Here is a 16,830-nt window from a genome sequence, read left to right as displayed (position 1 = left end):
CTTTCAGAATGCACGATTTTTCGTAATTATTCTCAGAGCATTTTTTCTCCTTGAGCGGCCCCAAATCCCTAGTCAAATTTTTTTTTCGCCTCGCTCCGCTCGGCGAATATATTTTGCCTCACTATTAGAAGAGGCTAGTTACGGCCCTGAATATTTGAACCAAACAAACTGCCAAGGATGCAGATTCAAATTTTATTTCAATCTGATCTAAATTTGACTTTAATGAAATAAATTTTGTGATGTAATTGTTTTAATAGAATATGTCTAAATATGGTTTATCATCAATTGCAGTTATAAAGATAATCTTGAACTTATCAATTTTAATCTTTTCTGTCTCTTCGGAATACTAAAACAAGAAGGATTCTATTTTTGTTACATTGCAGATGTGTCAAATTACAAAAAAAAAGTAGGTAATGTTTGATATCAACAGCCATACGGACACCAAGCTCAACTGTACATAAGCGATCAGTATCAAGAACAACATCTACAGAATTATTATGATTTTGTCAGATATTTACTTATCAATAACCTTGGGGTAATATGACAGGTGTTACTAGCTAAATTCTAGTCAAATTGGCACCTGCTTAAATCGGCACATAGTCAAATTGGCACCTGGTTAAATCGGAACCTGATGTAGTCATTTCAGCACCCATGTTAAATATGTTTAAAATATATTTGTTTACAGTATTCTGAGCAAAATGATTAAATAAAGAAGTTGTTGTCCCAAAATATTGATTAATTTACATTTGTGGATGGGGGGTGGGGTGTCACATTCTGTAGGTAATTTTTTCTTTCAACTTAATGTATTTGTGTTTGAACTTGACACACAGGGAAAGTAAATGTATGCATTGACGTCACTACGCTACTTCCAGCATAGAAAATTAGTTCTACTCTTTTGAATAAAAAAACATGTCTAAAGGTAAGTTTTCATTGTTATCATGGTTATTCTGAAGTACATGTATTGCTCAAACATGCAAATTTTCTAATGGTCGTTTCAATCCAGACTTCCGAATGTCTAAAAACATTCTAGAACTTCACAAAATCCCACTTCTAGCCTCCATTGCTTTGTTTTCATTCCATTCAGCGTCGTAAATCTTGTGGCAGGCAATACAGCTAGGTCAAGTAAATTGTATTTTTGAATTGAATTTCAAAATGACAAGTTCTTTATGTCTTTTGCGATTTTCCCATGAAAAAAGCCCATCCAAAATGAAAGGAAAACTATATGAAAGAACGATGTCCATGCCATAATTTTGTGCAGGAATATAGAGTAGGTTAATAAAAAACAATTGACATTTATTTTGCCATTGCTGAAAAATCACCTAATTGACAATAGAACAATTTGATTGGGTAGAACAATTTAATACATCACATGATTTTGACCCCATTAGAATTGAAAGTAAACAAAAAGGTCAGCAAGAAAAGTATGGGACAGCATCGTACATTGAGTGACTGAGACACAATAATGAGTAACCATGGTAACCAAGCTTGACAATACATGGTAATAAAAAATCAAAGCTAAGTCTACAGAAAAATAAGAAAAAAATAGCCTTAGATGAACTACTTATCAACATTCCTGGATACTTTAATATTACTACATGTATATCAAATATAATTGGATGTTGAATTAGCTTTGAATAGGTGTTGATTTGACTAGATGTCAATTTAACCAGGTGCCGATTTGACTTTTTCTATGGGTTCCGAATTGACCAGGTGCCGATTTGATTTGTACCCTTTAATACTAGCTGACTAGTGGAGCAGGAATTCTTGAAGCTTCATTGCTACTTCTTCTTCTTCTTTATAATTCAGCACTTCATCAACATACTGATGATAACGTGCCGGGCACTGATTTTACTATGCCACGCTTGCGTGGGATCTAATTTTTATTTACAGTGAATAATATACAAAAAAAATAAAAAATAAAAATTCAACGTAATTTCTTTTTCTTCTGTTTTTGTACTATACATTTTGGTTCAAACTATATACATTGTAGGATTTATTTAAATTTTTAGATGTTTATTGAGAACAGATATTGGAATTTGTTCTCGGAAGCTTTCAAGAGTAGTACATTGAACAGCAGCTACTGGGAGAAGGTTCCATTGTAAGATTGTTCTGGGGTAGAATGAGTACTTGTATGAGTCTTTAGTGGTTTGTATTGGTCTGAAAGAATAAATATGTGAATGTTGACGTGTTCTTGTATCGGATTGTGTAAGTAGGTCTGTCGGGTATATGGCTACAAGATGGTGTATAATTTTGTAGAAGAAAATGATGCGGGTTCTAATTCGCCTTTTCTCAAGTGTTGCCCAATTTAATGTTTGCAGCATTTCAGTGACTGAGCTTGTGTTATGGTATCTGTTGCAAATGTACCTTGCTGCTCTGCGCTGGACCATCTCAAGTTGATGTGTTTGTGAGTTGGTATGTGGGTCCCAGACGCAGCTGCTGTATTCTAGCTTTGGTCTTACTAGTGCAATGTATGCTTTTCTTTGACTGTTTTAGAATTAACTTTTAAATTTCTTTTGATAAAGTTCAGCTTTTGCAGTCTGCACGGTTAGCCACTAGTCCGATGCCCCAGACTAGTGAAATTTCATTCGGACTAGGAAGTTTTTGCAAAACTTTGTTTTGACCAATAAGAAAAATGTCAAAATATTGGTCTTCGGACTAGTAGTTGAAAAAGTTTTTGGTGCACACTGCTTTTGTGTGGCTGCAGCTGTAATATTGTTTACATGTTTGTTCCATTTTAGGTCAGTTTGTATAGTTATTCCCAAATATTTTGTGGATGTTTCTTTTTGTAATACATGTTGGTGGAGAGTACAGTCAAATTTTATTGGGTTTTTCTTGGTTGTTATCTGAAGGACTGAACACTTGTCTGGATGGAATGACATGAGCCAGTCCTTCTCCCATTTTGCTGCTGATGTGAGGTCTTCTTGCAGTTTTTGTGTGTCTTCTTTGTTTCGAATTGTTTTATAAATTATACTATCATCTGCAAATAATCTGAGGGTACTGTGTTTCATGTATTCATTGAAGTCATTAATATATACAAGGAACAGAATCGGACCCAAGACTGTACCTTGGGGAACACCAGATGTTACTTTAATTTTGTCTGCCTGAACACCATCAATAATGACCGTTTGTGTACGGGATGTGAGAAAATCTTCTATCCATTTTAGAGTGTTGTGATCAATGCCATAATGTTTCAGTTTGTAGAGAAGTCTTTTTTTCGCTACATGTAGTGTTTGGTAAAGAATCAAAGTTTTCTGGACCATTGTCTTCAATTTGACTATATATAATATTGTCTGTCTTTCTACTGATGTTATCTTCTTCATTCAAAGAGTCATATGTATTACGCATACACCGATTCTTATACTGAAAAATCATATCGTCTTGGTACCTGTTTTGACGCGGACCAGAAATGACGCACCAATTTAGTTTTGGGTTTTATATTTCTAAACAAAAGATGTGACGTCATCGATAATTACTATTCATAACATGATGGTGAAGGTCATATGACTACAACATAGATGCCTCAAACTCTGTCCAGAAATGTTATTATTGCTTGAATTAGTAAAGATAATGCAATTTCTGCCATTTTATTAAGGTCAAAAACAGTCTACCCTTCCCAGAATGATTATCAGTCCTAAATCCACTTTGGCCGGCAAAAGTATGTATGCACATGCTGCCCCAGTTTGTGTTTTTCAAATCATATGACTGTCATGTGACATGGTTTTACATTTAAGCGGGAATCACTGTAGAACAAATGATCGTCGCTTATATAATTTTCTATTGTTTATCGATTTTTTTCATTCATTGTACGAAGTATACATTGATAAATGTTTTAATGTCAATGTTGTTTTATGAATGCAATTACTTCTTATTTTCAAGTATATGGAATATATATGTCACTTTGATAAATTTTGAACAATTTTATATAAAATTTGAAATAAAATAGGTTACAATTAAATTAATGAAAAAAATTGTGTTGCTATCAACATGATCATAAAAGTGACTGTAAATGTCAAAATTTGTTATTAAAATTAAATTTGTTGAATAGTGTTAACTTTAAATTATCCGGATTGAAGCAATTTTTCGAACATCAGGTACACTGCAAGTGGTTTTTACTGGTTTGTTTATAGTGCGTCATTACTGGTACCCATCATAAGTTGACAGTCCGTTTGTAATGTTAGCAAACATGATTTTTATTGCTTTTACTGTTTCAAAAATCAACTGTTTAATGATTGAAATACATTAACAAGTGATCAATCTTTCATTCTATTCCGTGTTTCTTTTTCTTTTAAATGGTAGATTAAATGCAGAGACAAACACAACGTTAGGTGCGTCATTACTGGTTCCTCGGGGATATCCTCAGGATAATTTTGCAAAACAAGAGAAGGTCCAGGGGTTCTGTCTTTCGATGAATATGATATCCATGGTAAGTACAAATACCATATCAAGGTACTAATTTGTTCAAAACTTACACATTCTAATAAAAAAAAAGCATGGTTAAATAATCTTAAATACATTCTCACCTTATTTCTCGAATATCAACAAAATGAAAATTCGCGCGCATTCAAAGCAAAGAAAGCTCAGGAGCCCTTCCGAATATGACCAGAGGACTTCCGAATATATAAAAATACGGACCCGTTCGGCCTAAAACATTGTTCGACCTATTTTCTCTTCGCCCTAATCAAAATTTACAAAATCAGTTGACAAAAAAAAAACCATCAAAATGTGATTAAACTTTCTTATATTACACACCTTCCTATAGTTTTTTTTTCAATTTTGGTTTATTCATATTGGTCCACTTCATCTTTATTGAAAGCATGAAAAATGTTGTGGAACTGTGATATATCACGATAATAGCCAAAAAAATAGTAAAAATTGATGAAAAATTGGAAAACCATTAAAAATGCGTTCTTTCAAAGGGCTATAGCAAAAAAAAAAGTGCACCACCATAGGTTTTTTCTTCACCAACTACCCTTTTACAGTCATATAAACCCCAAAAGCGGGTTAAGAAAAAACGGTTTAATTCTCTTAGTAGCCAACGTTCGGACTAATGATTGTAAAAAGTAAATGCATTTATCATATATGTAGATCCATATAGCAGATTTAGCCGGGAGGCATGATCCGCGATATCCCCACCACCTATGTGGGGAAAAAATGGTTGATTATATAGGAAATCACTGAATCATGACTGGCGCGGTTCCCCTCTTCAGTTTAAATATAGCCTAAAGTTGATTGGGAACAAGCTATTTCAACTTAATATTAATCCCTTTCCACTATGCTGTTGCGAGTGCTGTCTTGTAGGATTTTGTAGCGGCATTAGCTTGTCTACTCTTTTTCGAAATTTACAAAGGTGTATTTTACTTGCAAGAGATATTGTTCTTTCTTAACACGGATTAGCCATATATCGTCCCCTTCCGACGGACTATCAACGTATCTCAAGCCCATACTCGAAATTAAATGGTGTCAAGGGAGAGCCGAAAATTCAGTCCCTGACATTTTCTCCCCGAAACGGGGATCGAACAGGAACCTTTGTATAGTGCTTTTGCTAACCACCACATTCACGACCCTCCCCTCTTAGACAGATAAAATCCCCTTTATGGACTATCTGGATCCCGCACTGACTACCGTAGGTGGCCGGAATCCCTGCCCACATAAAACATTATCTGAACTTCATTACAAGTGATTTTGAATGGTAAAAACAATAACAAAAATATGGGTACATCAGTCATCATCGTATAACAATTTTAAAAGGAACAATTTAACAGAACACAAAAACATCTATCTACAAACACATTCATGACATTCATTGATTTGTGTGTCTGACGTCAGAAAATTTTGGAAAGAGAAACGTATTTTCTGTTTATTTAATAAAACATTTTTAATTTTAGTAATATACATCTTTCTCTACGCATATCATTGAGGGAAAGAAATTCAAACGCAATTAATCCAAACTCAATAACCCTTTCCGTTCCTTTCAGTTATGATTTTATCAGACATCGATTTGAAGGTACACAATTTGCAGTGGTGGATTCAAGGGGGGACGGGTGAATGGAACCTCCCGCTTTTTTTGGACGGTCAATGCATTTGAATGGGAGCATATAGTTTGAACCCCTTTACTCTGGGTTGGGACCCCCTTTTAAAATGGCTGTATCCGTCCCTATGATAAATTTTGTCAAAGTCTTAATCGTCAGTAATTTAATAAAATAAAATGAATAAATTAAACATGTACAGAAACGATAAAAAATAATCTACCATTTAATCGAAATTTTAGAATAAGTCTAAATAAAAAAAAAGTTATTAATTCAAAACTTACCAAAGTCGTATTCTTCCCCTTTTTTATCATACCTACAAGAAACTTTCCTAGGATCCGTGGATTGCGGAATATCGTCCACATTTCTAAAACGTTCACGTAAATTGATTGTGTCATGTGTTATTGGGAACACATTTATAAAAGTTTAGCATTTGATTAAGACTTTGTCTAAATTTTGCAGTTTCTTTTACTGTCAGATTACTTTTCACAGGTATAGTTTTTAAAGGTATCATATTGTTGGGCATTTAGTTCAACATTTTTTTCATGATCTTATGCAGAGGATCATGGTGTAGAGAAGTTACTACCTGAATTATTGTCTCAAATAAGCAGAGTGAAGATTGTTCTTCCACTTTGAATGTATGATTGTCTCCTGGTATTTTCTAATATTCTAAATAATATTAATATGATAACCAAATATCAATAGTAAGAAACACAATTTAAATTTTGCTAATAATAAGAGGGGGGAGGAATTCCCTCTCCATAAGTGGCAACAACCATGCTTTTATATTAAATAAAGTCCGGAGATTAGTCCGCGGGTTTTCGAGCGATTGATAGTTCTAAACCGACCACCGCTGTCAATTTCTAGAAATAAGTCAATATATGAAGTAGAGCTAAATGTATTTGATGTATCCAGTATTCCAGTACATTGAAGTAGCTGATATGCAAAATAGTCAGCAAATTTTAAACTACCCAGCCGGTGAGAAAACATCATCTTGCATGTGGAACTTGAGTTCAAAGGTTAAAGCTGGCTTGTTCCACTCTTCCTAAAACACATTACCTATAGAAAATGTGGTTCATACTAAAAGTTATAAATCGGCGGGTTAGTTGGCTCTGATGAAAATTTCGACTGTCTGTTCAAAATTTATAAGGGTTCCATCGAACTCAGTGTTTTGCCTACTTTTGCTGTTAAACACAGGCTAAAAAAAATGAGGAAAAAATCAATAAAATTATTCCTGTTGATACTATCTTTTGAATGTAAAAAGCTTCTGTCCAAGTTTTGTAAATATCCAAGATAGTTTATGAATCTATAAATGTTTTAAAACTTTAATTGCAAACTGTATGTAATGTTAACTGGAAGAAAAACTAAGTCCTTTATAAGTAAAATACAGATACACAGATACAACATTTTAACAAAATTTCCTTCTAGATACTACTATAGTAGCTTTTGATTATAAACAAGCTTCTTTTCAAGTTTGGTACAAATCCAAAATGGTATAGGAAAGTTATTGAAATTCCAAAAACTTTAACCACAGAGGGAATGTTATGCTTCCTGGCCAAAAATTTAAGTCCATTTAAGAATTGAATGCTTCTTTTTGTAACTTCATTTGTGTGTAAAAGCGTTGACCGAAGTACATTTTGTATGAAGCGCGGAAGCAGTTTATTGTTGGACCACGTGTTATCATGAATGAAAAGTTTTATTGAGCAATGCAATTGCTTACGGAATAACACGTAATGTGCAGTTAGCCAATCAGAATAAAGTATCATAATGAAACATACATCTAATGTAATTATTTATAAGTAAAATATGGAAAAAGTGGAATATTATTTTTATAAAATTTACTTCTGGATACTATCTTATAATCATAAACAAGCTTCTGTCCAAGTTTTGTACAAACCCAGGATATTTTTTAAAAGTTATTAAAATTTTAAACACTTTAACCACAGAGTGAATGTAATGTTTCCCGACAGAAAAACTAAGTCCATTTATAAGTAAAATACGGAAACAAATGGAATTTTATTTTATTTTCACAAAATTTACTTCTGGATACTATCCTATGATTATAAACAAGCTTCTGTACAAATTTGGTAGTAAAGTATAAGAAAGTTATTAAAATTAGGAAAAAACTTTTAACCACAGAGTGAATATTTGTGGACGTTGGCGACGACATCGACAACGACGACGACAGAATGTAGGATTGCTATGTCTCGCCTTTTCGACTTAAGTCGAAGGCTCGACAAAAATGGACAAATTAGAGTTTTCAGTATTTCTTCTTCATTAACTTTTACACACAAACACTATGTTGTTTAGTACTTTTCTGTATGTGAATTTACTATTATATCCTCCTACTGGCTATCAGTTTTAAAAAAGGTTGATATATATAGTAAATTTGTTTAACAATTTCTTATGAAGAAACTAACACTGCAAACTAAAAATATAATGAACATTTAATTCTTAATAATAATCATTTGAAGTAAAAAAAAAAAAATGAAAAAAAAAATCACAAGAAAAAAAATCACAATTTTTAGATAAGTCACGAAAGAAGATACATATTTACTTATTCCATTTAGAAGTTGCAAGGATTTGTATAGTAATTTCTTACTATATACAAATCCTTGGAAATTGCAATTCATTTTTTAATTTCCGATCAGCAGTATATAAATATAAATCTTATTTAACAGATATATACATCTTACGATAAAAAGATTTTTTTTGTATTTATATTAAATTCAATATACGTTTTTAAAGAATAGTACGAACGCGGAGCTAGGGCGAAAGAACCTTTTATGTTTGAATAAATTATCAAAAATTATGGCTACACCCTCATATATACAGCAAAGTTAAGGATATCAGGTATTTAAATATTTATTATTCACTTAACCTTTGAACTTCCTAGGTGGTAATCAACTAATATAGACATTTAAACTTTATCTTTAATCGTTTAAATTTAGGACAACTCGTCCTATGATAGACATCCAGTGTGTCGGACATAATTTCCCTAATAAAGTACGTGATTTTTGCACTGAAAGTTTCATGCAATTAAATTTTACACAATCTGATTTTGACATATTAAACATGTATGCTTTTAAACTGTTATTTTGGCATATCTTCCAATGTTTTTAGTGTTAATCGGACTTAATTGAATATGTAAAGACAGTACATGTGTATATATACAATAACACAGGCAATGTGTAGATAGCTGATTAAAGTCAGTTTATAATCAACAAGTTTAATAACCGTCGGATGAATTGTTTCTTATAAACTTAGCATTTGAATTTCCATGGACAAAATTTGGTTTATAATCTTGAAAACTGTATTCAATTATGCATTCAAAGAAAAAAAGAAATGTTTTCGTGGTTAATCATATTTATCATGTATGAGTCACATAAAATACACAAGATTAATCGATCCACCAGATTTGCAATTTGGAAAGATTTTTGGACGGAAAGCAAGATAAAGTAAAACGATCAACTCTAAAATCGTATTGCAGTATGAATCTATATAATTGATATCGGCAGTTACTTTAACATAACTTACATTCAGATGGAAGAAATAATAGCTTCTTAGGGAATAAGTCAGATATAGCAATTTAACCTATAAATAAACGTTAGGTTAATAATAATACTTATGTTGTTTAATTATTCCTATGTTTGGTACCATTAACATGATTAAAACGTTTAAACCCGCTGCAGCAATTTTTTGCACCTATATCCTAAGTCAGAAATCTGATGTTTTGTTGATGTCATTGTGGTTCTTAAGTGTTTCTAGTTCCTCGTCTTTTATAATATAGTTTATACCGATGGTTTTCCCGTTTGAGTGGTTAAACACTAGCAATTTTGGACCCTTTATAGCTTGCTGTTCGATTTGAGCCAAAGCTCTATGTTGAAGGCCGTATACCTTGACCTATAATGGTTTACGTTTATATTTTGTTTCTTGGATGGAGAGTGTTGTCTCATTGATACTCATATCACATCTTCCTGTATCTACATGATACTAGTATCTGGAACTTGAAACTGGCTCCATCTTCGATAATCATTGAAAATTCTGTATTTTGTCGTTTCAGGGACGGCTGTTACACCGATTGACCACGCCACTCACAGTAATTCATTTCTGTCAGTATGGGAAAATCATCAAGTAAAGTATCATTCTCGCCATCATGTAAGTTATGTGAAGACAGGAAGGCCAGTAAACCGGAACCCAGTATATGGAGCTGCAAAGAGTGTTGGATATTGATGTGTGACAGTTGTAAGCAGAATATTCACCCTGAGATGATGCATCCAGAAACACATACCGTTAGAGAAATTGGAAAAGAAGATGATGATTCAGCCGTAATCTCGTCGGTTGTGAACACCTACAAAACAAAATCTAAAAACATTATGAAGGTGCTTTGTTCAAACGATGACATTATTTATTATCGCCACTTTAATTCAGAAAAGTCGGAAAATAGGGTCGTTAAGTCAAAAATATCGAAATCAATGAAAATATTACAAAAGGTTGACATTGAAATTATTGACATTGCCCTATCATCTACTGACGACTTATTATTTTCATCTTTGCAGTCGCCATCTGAGCTAAAAACATTTGCGAAATCTGGTGAAACTAAAACTCTGTTGGATGTTTCTCCAATGGCCATATTCTGTATCCATGTAAACAGAGAAGATGAGCAAATACTTGTTTTGGTTGAGCAATCGGAACCGTACAATCAGACCATTGCTGTTTTTGGTACAGATCATGAAAAGAAAGTAACAATTGACAATAAAAGTAAAATCTTTAATAAAATTCGTCGTATCGTTTGTGATTCCAGAAATCAAATGTATGCAATTGATGAGAAAGCCGATAAAGATGGCAATAGACGGGTGGTATCGTTTGATATGGAAGGCAACATAATATTTAGTTATGATGGATGTGAAAGAATAAAAACTGATTTATTTGCACCAACTGATATCGTCGTAACTGCGGATGACAATATTATAATTGCAGACATGTTTAGCAATGCTTTACATGTGCTGAATACTAATGGAGAATTAATTGCGCTACAGAATACCATGGAATATGGGATAGAGATGCCAGAGAGTCTAAGTATAGATAAAGCAGGATATCTACTGATAGGTTGTGATACATTTGAAAAGCGCAAAGACCCGTTTGCAAATATATACAGGGTGAAAACATCAGAGAACTATCTATAGGCGATTCTTTCAAGAACATGATTGTGTAGATATTAGTACTGGTATTTAGTATTTACAACTTTGATTGAATGTGTTTCAAGTCACATTGAACATATATGTTAATTGGCATATCCAAACGGAGAACATGGCATGGTAATGGAATCAATAGTAAATGTGAGCCTCTGGGTGATAACCGAATTTATCACATATTTTGTACTGATATGTACGTTTTTGCATGGCCAATAATAGCCGGAAGTCAAGGTTGGTTATCAGCCCTCGGGGCCGATATCGATATCAGCCCTCGAAATCCATATCAAGCCCCCGAGTTTAACTTCCGGTAATCTGTCAATCAAAGGCTATTTGTTAACAAGTTGAACACAATGAAAAGAAATTTAAAAAGTTACAAATGTGCTGTAGAAGAAAAAAGTAGAAATCACAAAAGTTCCCGTAAAATTTTGACTTCATGAAGAATTTAGAAAATAAATGACGCCACACTGGAATGAGTATCGATATAGGATTCTTCCTAAGCATTTTTTAACATTTGTAATTTAACACTTTAAAGTCGTTTAATATTTTCAATTCTTAGAATTAATATGTTTATTGTTAATTATTTCTGAAACTTTTCACAAAACGTTGTTAACCTACTGTGATACGAACTTTTTTTTAACTCACATTGATACATTTATTTTTTTGTTTTCGTTGAATATCTTTTGATTTTTGATGAAATATCAAACATAATTTGCTGTAGGCTATTTGTTTTCTCCTGCTTAAAAATATGTGATAAATAGATTATAACATGTCATTTTCCATATGGTCCATGGTATCAGCCCACGACCCATATCAAGCCCTCGGGCTAAAGCCCTCTGGCTTGATATGGGAGTCTAGGGCTGATACCAGGGCCATATGGAAAATGCCATGTAATAATCTATAAATACAACCTTACATGATATTGGAATTAAACAGTAAATGTGAGCCTCTGGGTGAAAACTGCAAGGACAACCTTACATGATATTGGAATCAAACAGTAAATTTGAGATTCTAGATGATAAATAAACTCATCATAGATACCAGGATTAAATTTTGTATTTACGCCAGACGCGCGTTTGGCCTACAAAAGACTCATCAGTGACGCTCGAATAAAAGAAACGTTAAAAAGGCAAAAATAAAGTAAGAAGTTGAATAGCATTGAGGAGCAAAATTCTTAAGGTTTTGCCAAATGCAGCTAAGGTAATCAATTCCTGAGGTAGAAAAGCCTTTGTATTTCAAAACTGTATAACTGTATAACCGATAAGCTGTACATGGAAATGGAATAAAAACTGGATATAATTCAAGCATAGTGACATCAAACTTTCTTTTGCTCTTCCACTGATCATGTACGACCATGCATGCATGGAACAAATACAAATATGAAAAAGGGGCCAACAAAGATGAAATTCATGCTGTTGTTAACTAATCTGTAGAATCCTTTAACTAGAAAACCTATTTACATATCGGCCACATTTGGTGTTATTTCAAAGAAAACACCATAAAGATTATTGATCAGAGAGTACCAACAAAGATTAAAAATACAAACTTCACCCAACCTCAGATAATTATAAAAATAAAACGTCTTATTAGAATGAAATACAGACATACAAGATACCAAAGAGAACAAAGAAGAAATGATTTATTTGTTATTCCTGGCATAAATTGACTGCATGTCCGGCCATATTCTACCCTGTATACCACATTGCCTCACATTCTCATTAAGAAAAAATTCACACACCTAATTAAATGGGCATTTAAAAAGTCAGAATGTGAATATATATGTTCAAACTCTTTTAGGTCATTTTTTAGTAGCAATAAACAAAAAACTATGTCAATTGGACAAGCTTTGATACTATATATGCCCTTGAATTTTTACTAGATAACATTTTTGTTCGCTTTGGGAATTCCGTATATCGTCAGATTATCGGAATTCCAATGGGGACTAACTGTGCACCACTTATTGCGGACCTGTTTTTGTATTGCTATGAGTTAAAATTTATGACAAAAATAAGCAAAGACCCATCGAAACAACATCTGATAAACAAATTTAATAATACTTTTAGATATTTGGATGATATTTTGGCTCTCAATAATGACGACTTCAGTATGTATATTAAAGAAATTTATCCTGCTGAACTTACTTTAAATAAAGCTAATACTAACAATGACCACTGTCCTTTCCTCGATCTTGATATCTATATCACTAACGGAAAGCTGAATACTAAAATTTATGATAAAAGAGATTTTTCATTTCCTATCGTTAATTATCCATTTTTAGATGGTGACGTTCCCTTGTCACCATCTTACGGTGTTTATATATCTCAACTTGTACGATTCGCTCGTGTATGTAACAATGTTTTAGATTTTAACGAGAGAAATTTATGTATTACTGAAAAATTATTACACCAGGGTTTTCGATATCACAAACTAGTCAAAACATTTACTAAATTTTATCATCGGTATAAGGACATCATTCGTAAATATAGCTCAACATGCAAACTTCTTATACGTTCAGGTATTTCACATCCAATTTTTTATGAAAATATTTTTTATAAAGCACAAAGGTGTCAGTATTCACCTCAAAAACTAACAAATAGACTTATTAAGAAGGGATATAGTTACGATACTGTTGTCAGGTCATTAAAGATTGCATATTTTGGCGTTAATATTGATTCACTTATAGGGTCTTTGCATCGGAACTAAACACATTTATTCAAAAACCAGTTGTTGGCATGACACGGGTCATGTTCTTCTCATATATGTTATGATGGTATGATACTAAACCCCTAACGGGAAGGATTGTGCCTGATGTTCATATGATGAAATCATAATCTTTCAGTCAGTTTAATTGAAGTCTGGAGCTGGCATGTCAATTAACTGCTAGTAGTCTGTTGTTATTCATGTATTATTGTCATTTTGTTTATTTTCTTTGGTTACATCTTCTGACATCAGACTCGGACATCTCTTGGACTGAATTTTAATGTGCGTATTGTTATGCGTTTACTTTTCTACATTGGCTAGAGGTATAGGGGGAGGGTTGAGATCTCACAAACATGTTTAACCCTGCCGCATTTTTGCGCCTGTCCCGAGTCAGGAGCCTCTGGCCTTTGTTAGTCTTGTATTATTTTAATTTTAGTTTCTTGTGTACAATTTGGAAATTAGTATGGCGTTCATTATCACTGAACTAGTATATATTTGTTTAGGGGCCAACTGAAGGACGCCTCCGGGTGCGGGAATTTCTCGCTACATTGAAGACCGGTTGGTGACCTTCTGCTGTTGGTTTTTTTCTATGGTCGGGTTGTTGTCTCTTTTCCCATTTCCATTCTGAATTTTATACTCAATATGAAGTCCTACTCGTTGCTGATGGCATTCCATTGTGGGGAGAATTATGCGACTCAAAACATATAGGCCAATTGCATTAGAAACATTGAGATTTCATTGTTAATAGTTTTAAACCAATAAAAAACAATGATATCAATATTCTACCAAAGCACAAATATTTTGCCTGTACAATTTTCAAACATTGAAGGTTGGTGGTAACTGACTTCATATAAAAGGTGTTATCTTGTTGAAAAAATCCCTAAAACAAAAATTGTCCTTTCATATTAAATATAATCACTTGCCCTTGATTTTAAAATGATTTTTATCAAAATTTTATATACATTTAATGACACTTACTTTTGTGCTAATTTAATCTTTGAATTCCAAGATATATATTTTTTCTTGTTTATTTAATGAGGCTTGGTAAAATATTTAAAAAAAAGTATTTTTGCAACTTGCCCACAAGGAAAAAACGCCCATTTCTACCTTAAATCAATGAAGTTATATGCTTAAATGCTTAAAACATTGCATTAAAAATACAGATGATCAACACCAACCCCACCAAAAATTCTTATGCAAGATAAGAACAAATTGTTTTGATCATTTTGATTAGGAGTACTGGAAACGGTAAAACGCAAGCTCTGTTATGTTTTAGTATTAATTCGATTTTGTTGACAGAGAAATTATGCTTTATAAACTGTTAGTTAATAATATAGTTGGTAAAATTTACAACTCTATAAAGAGCATTTACAATAGTTCCGAATCTTGTGTAAAAATGAATGGAAAGTTAACTGACTGGTTCCCCTGTACAACTGGTGTAAAACAAGGAGACAATTTATCGCCTACATTATTTTCAATTTTCATCTCAGACAGGAAATTATCGGCGTTACTTTATGCAGACGATATAGCTTTGTTGGCTAAAAGCGAAGACGATCTACAATTAATGTTAAATAAGCTCGGGGACTGGTGTAAACGCTGAAGAGTTTTAATCAATACCAATAAATCAAAACGTGTTCACTCCAGAAAGTCAAAATGTAAGCGGACTGATTACAATTTCATGATCGGAAGAAATCAACTCGAAGTTGTTGACCAATACAAATACTTGGGTTTTATATATTTACATTTAAGGGAAATTTTACCACAACCACCTAAGCAAAGTCAAAAGGGCTGGTAGAGCACTTGGAAAAATAATTTCTAATATTCACTCATTTAAAGAGATTGGAATAAAGTCATTTGAAAAACCTTAGATTATTACCTTTAGAGAAGGACAAATATTACATATCTAAACTTCGATGCTCGAATTTGAAGTTACCTATTGAGACGGTCAGATGGGCGGGGATCGCGAGCGAAAGTAGAATATGTACATTATGTAATGAGGGAATAGGGAATGAGTTTCATATATTGTTTCCCTGTAAAAATGCTGATGTTTCTGCTCTTAGATCAAAGTTTATACCTAATTACTATGTAATGAATCCAAGCAAGAACAAATGTACTGGCTTGCTGTCTATATGTAACGTACAAGTTCAAAGGAAATTATCAATTTTCGTAAAGAAAGGTATAAAATACTTAATCTAATTATACCAATTTTCTTTTATAATATACTATGTATTTGTGATTTTTTTGTCCTGTCTCGCTAAGTATTTTCTTAATATGTTTGTATATAGTGTCCTCTTGTACACAAGTATGTGTCTGAGGTTATGAATAAAATCTTGAAAATCTTGAATCTTGACAAACGATGAAAAAGTTATCTTTTTGATGACAAACTATCCTAGTAAGCTGGCTAAGTTATACAGTGAAAGCGTTCTGGCATAGACGTGTAGTGTTATATACATGAACAGTTTGATAAACAGTATATTGCAATTTCAATTATGATCGTGTAGTTAACAGTATTGATTGTATTTGACTGTATTCTGAAAATGTAAAAATGTTACTTCATGGTCAATCTGAATATTTCCAGTTGCTTTTATTACAAATATTAATTTATTATGCATTCAACTTGACATTTACTAAATCGATCTTCTAATAACTTCATTTTTTATTTAGTTTAGAATTTATTATTATTAATTAATTACTTTGAATTTAGCTTAATCTTACTTTTCATTATTTTGTTTGAAATCCGTGATAAAGGAATTACGTTTTATGATTTGAAAGTGACTTAAAGACCCAATGGGTCGGGTGTATTTTATTGTGTATGTTATATATTTGTACTTTACTGAACTGTTATTACACATGTCACTATAATAAAAATAATACCTACTTACTTACTTAATTACTTTCATTTTTTATATAAA

The 16,830-nt window shown here is 32.6% G+C and overlaps 1 protein-coding gene across 2 annotated transcripts in view; it reads right to left on the bottom strand.

The window, feature by feature from the left end:
- LOC143082571 (calcineurin-binding protein cabin-1-like) overlaps positions 1–4,592 on the bottom strand; it is a 47,127-nt gene extending 42,535 nt beyond the window's left edge. For both annotated transcript variants that reach the window (XM_076258302.1, XM_076258303.1), the window contains exon 1: positions 4,521–4,592. The gene's annotated coding sequence lies outside the window, so the exon portion shown is untranslated. The remainder of the gene's footprint in view (positions 1–4,520) is intronic.
- Between the last annotated feature and the right edge of the window lie 12,238 nt (positions 4,593–16,830).

The sequence above is a fragment of the Mytilus galloprovincialis genome, chromosome 7 (genome assembly GCF_965363235.1).
Source record: "Mytilus galloprovincialis chromosome 7, xbMytGall1.hap1.1, whole genome shotgun sequence".
Classification (NCBI taxonomy): Eukaryota; Metazoa; Mollusca; class Bivalvia; order Mytilida; family Mytilidae; genus Mytilus; species Mytilus galloprovincialis.
The sequence above is the reverse complement of the archived record's forward strand: the minus strand, read 5'-3'. Positions and strand labels throughout refer to the sequence as shown.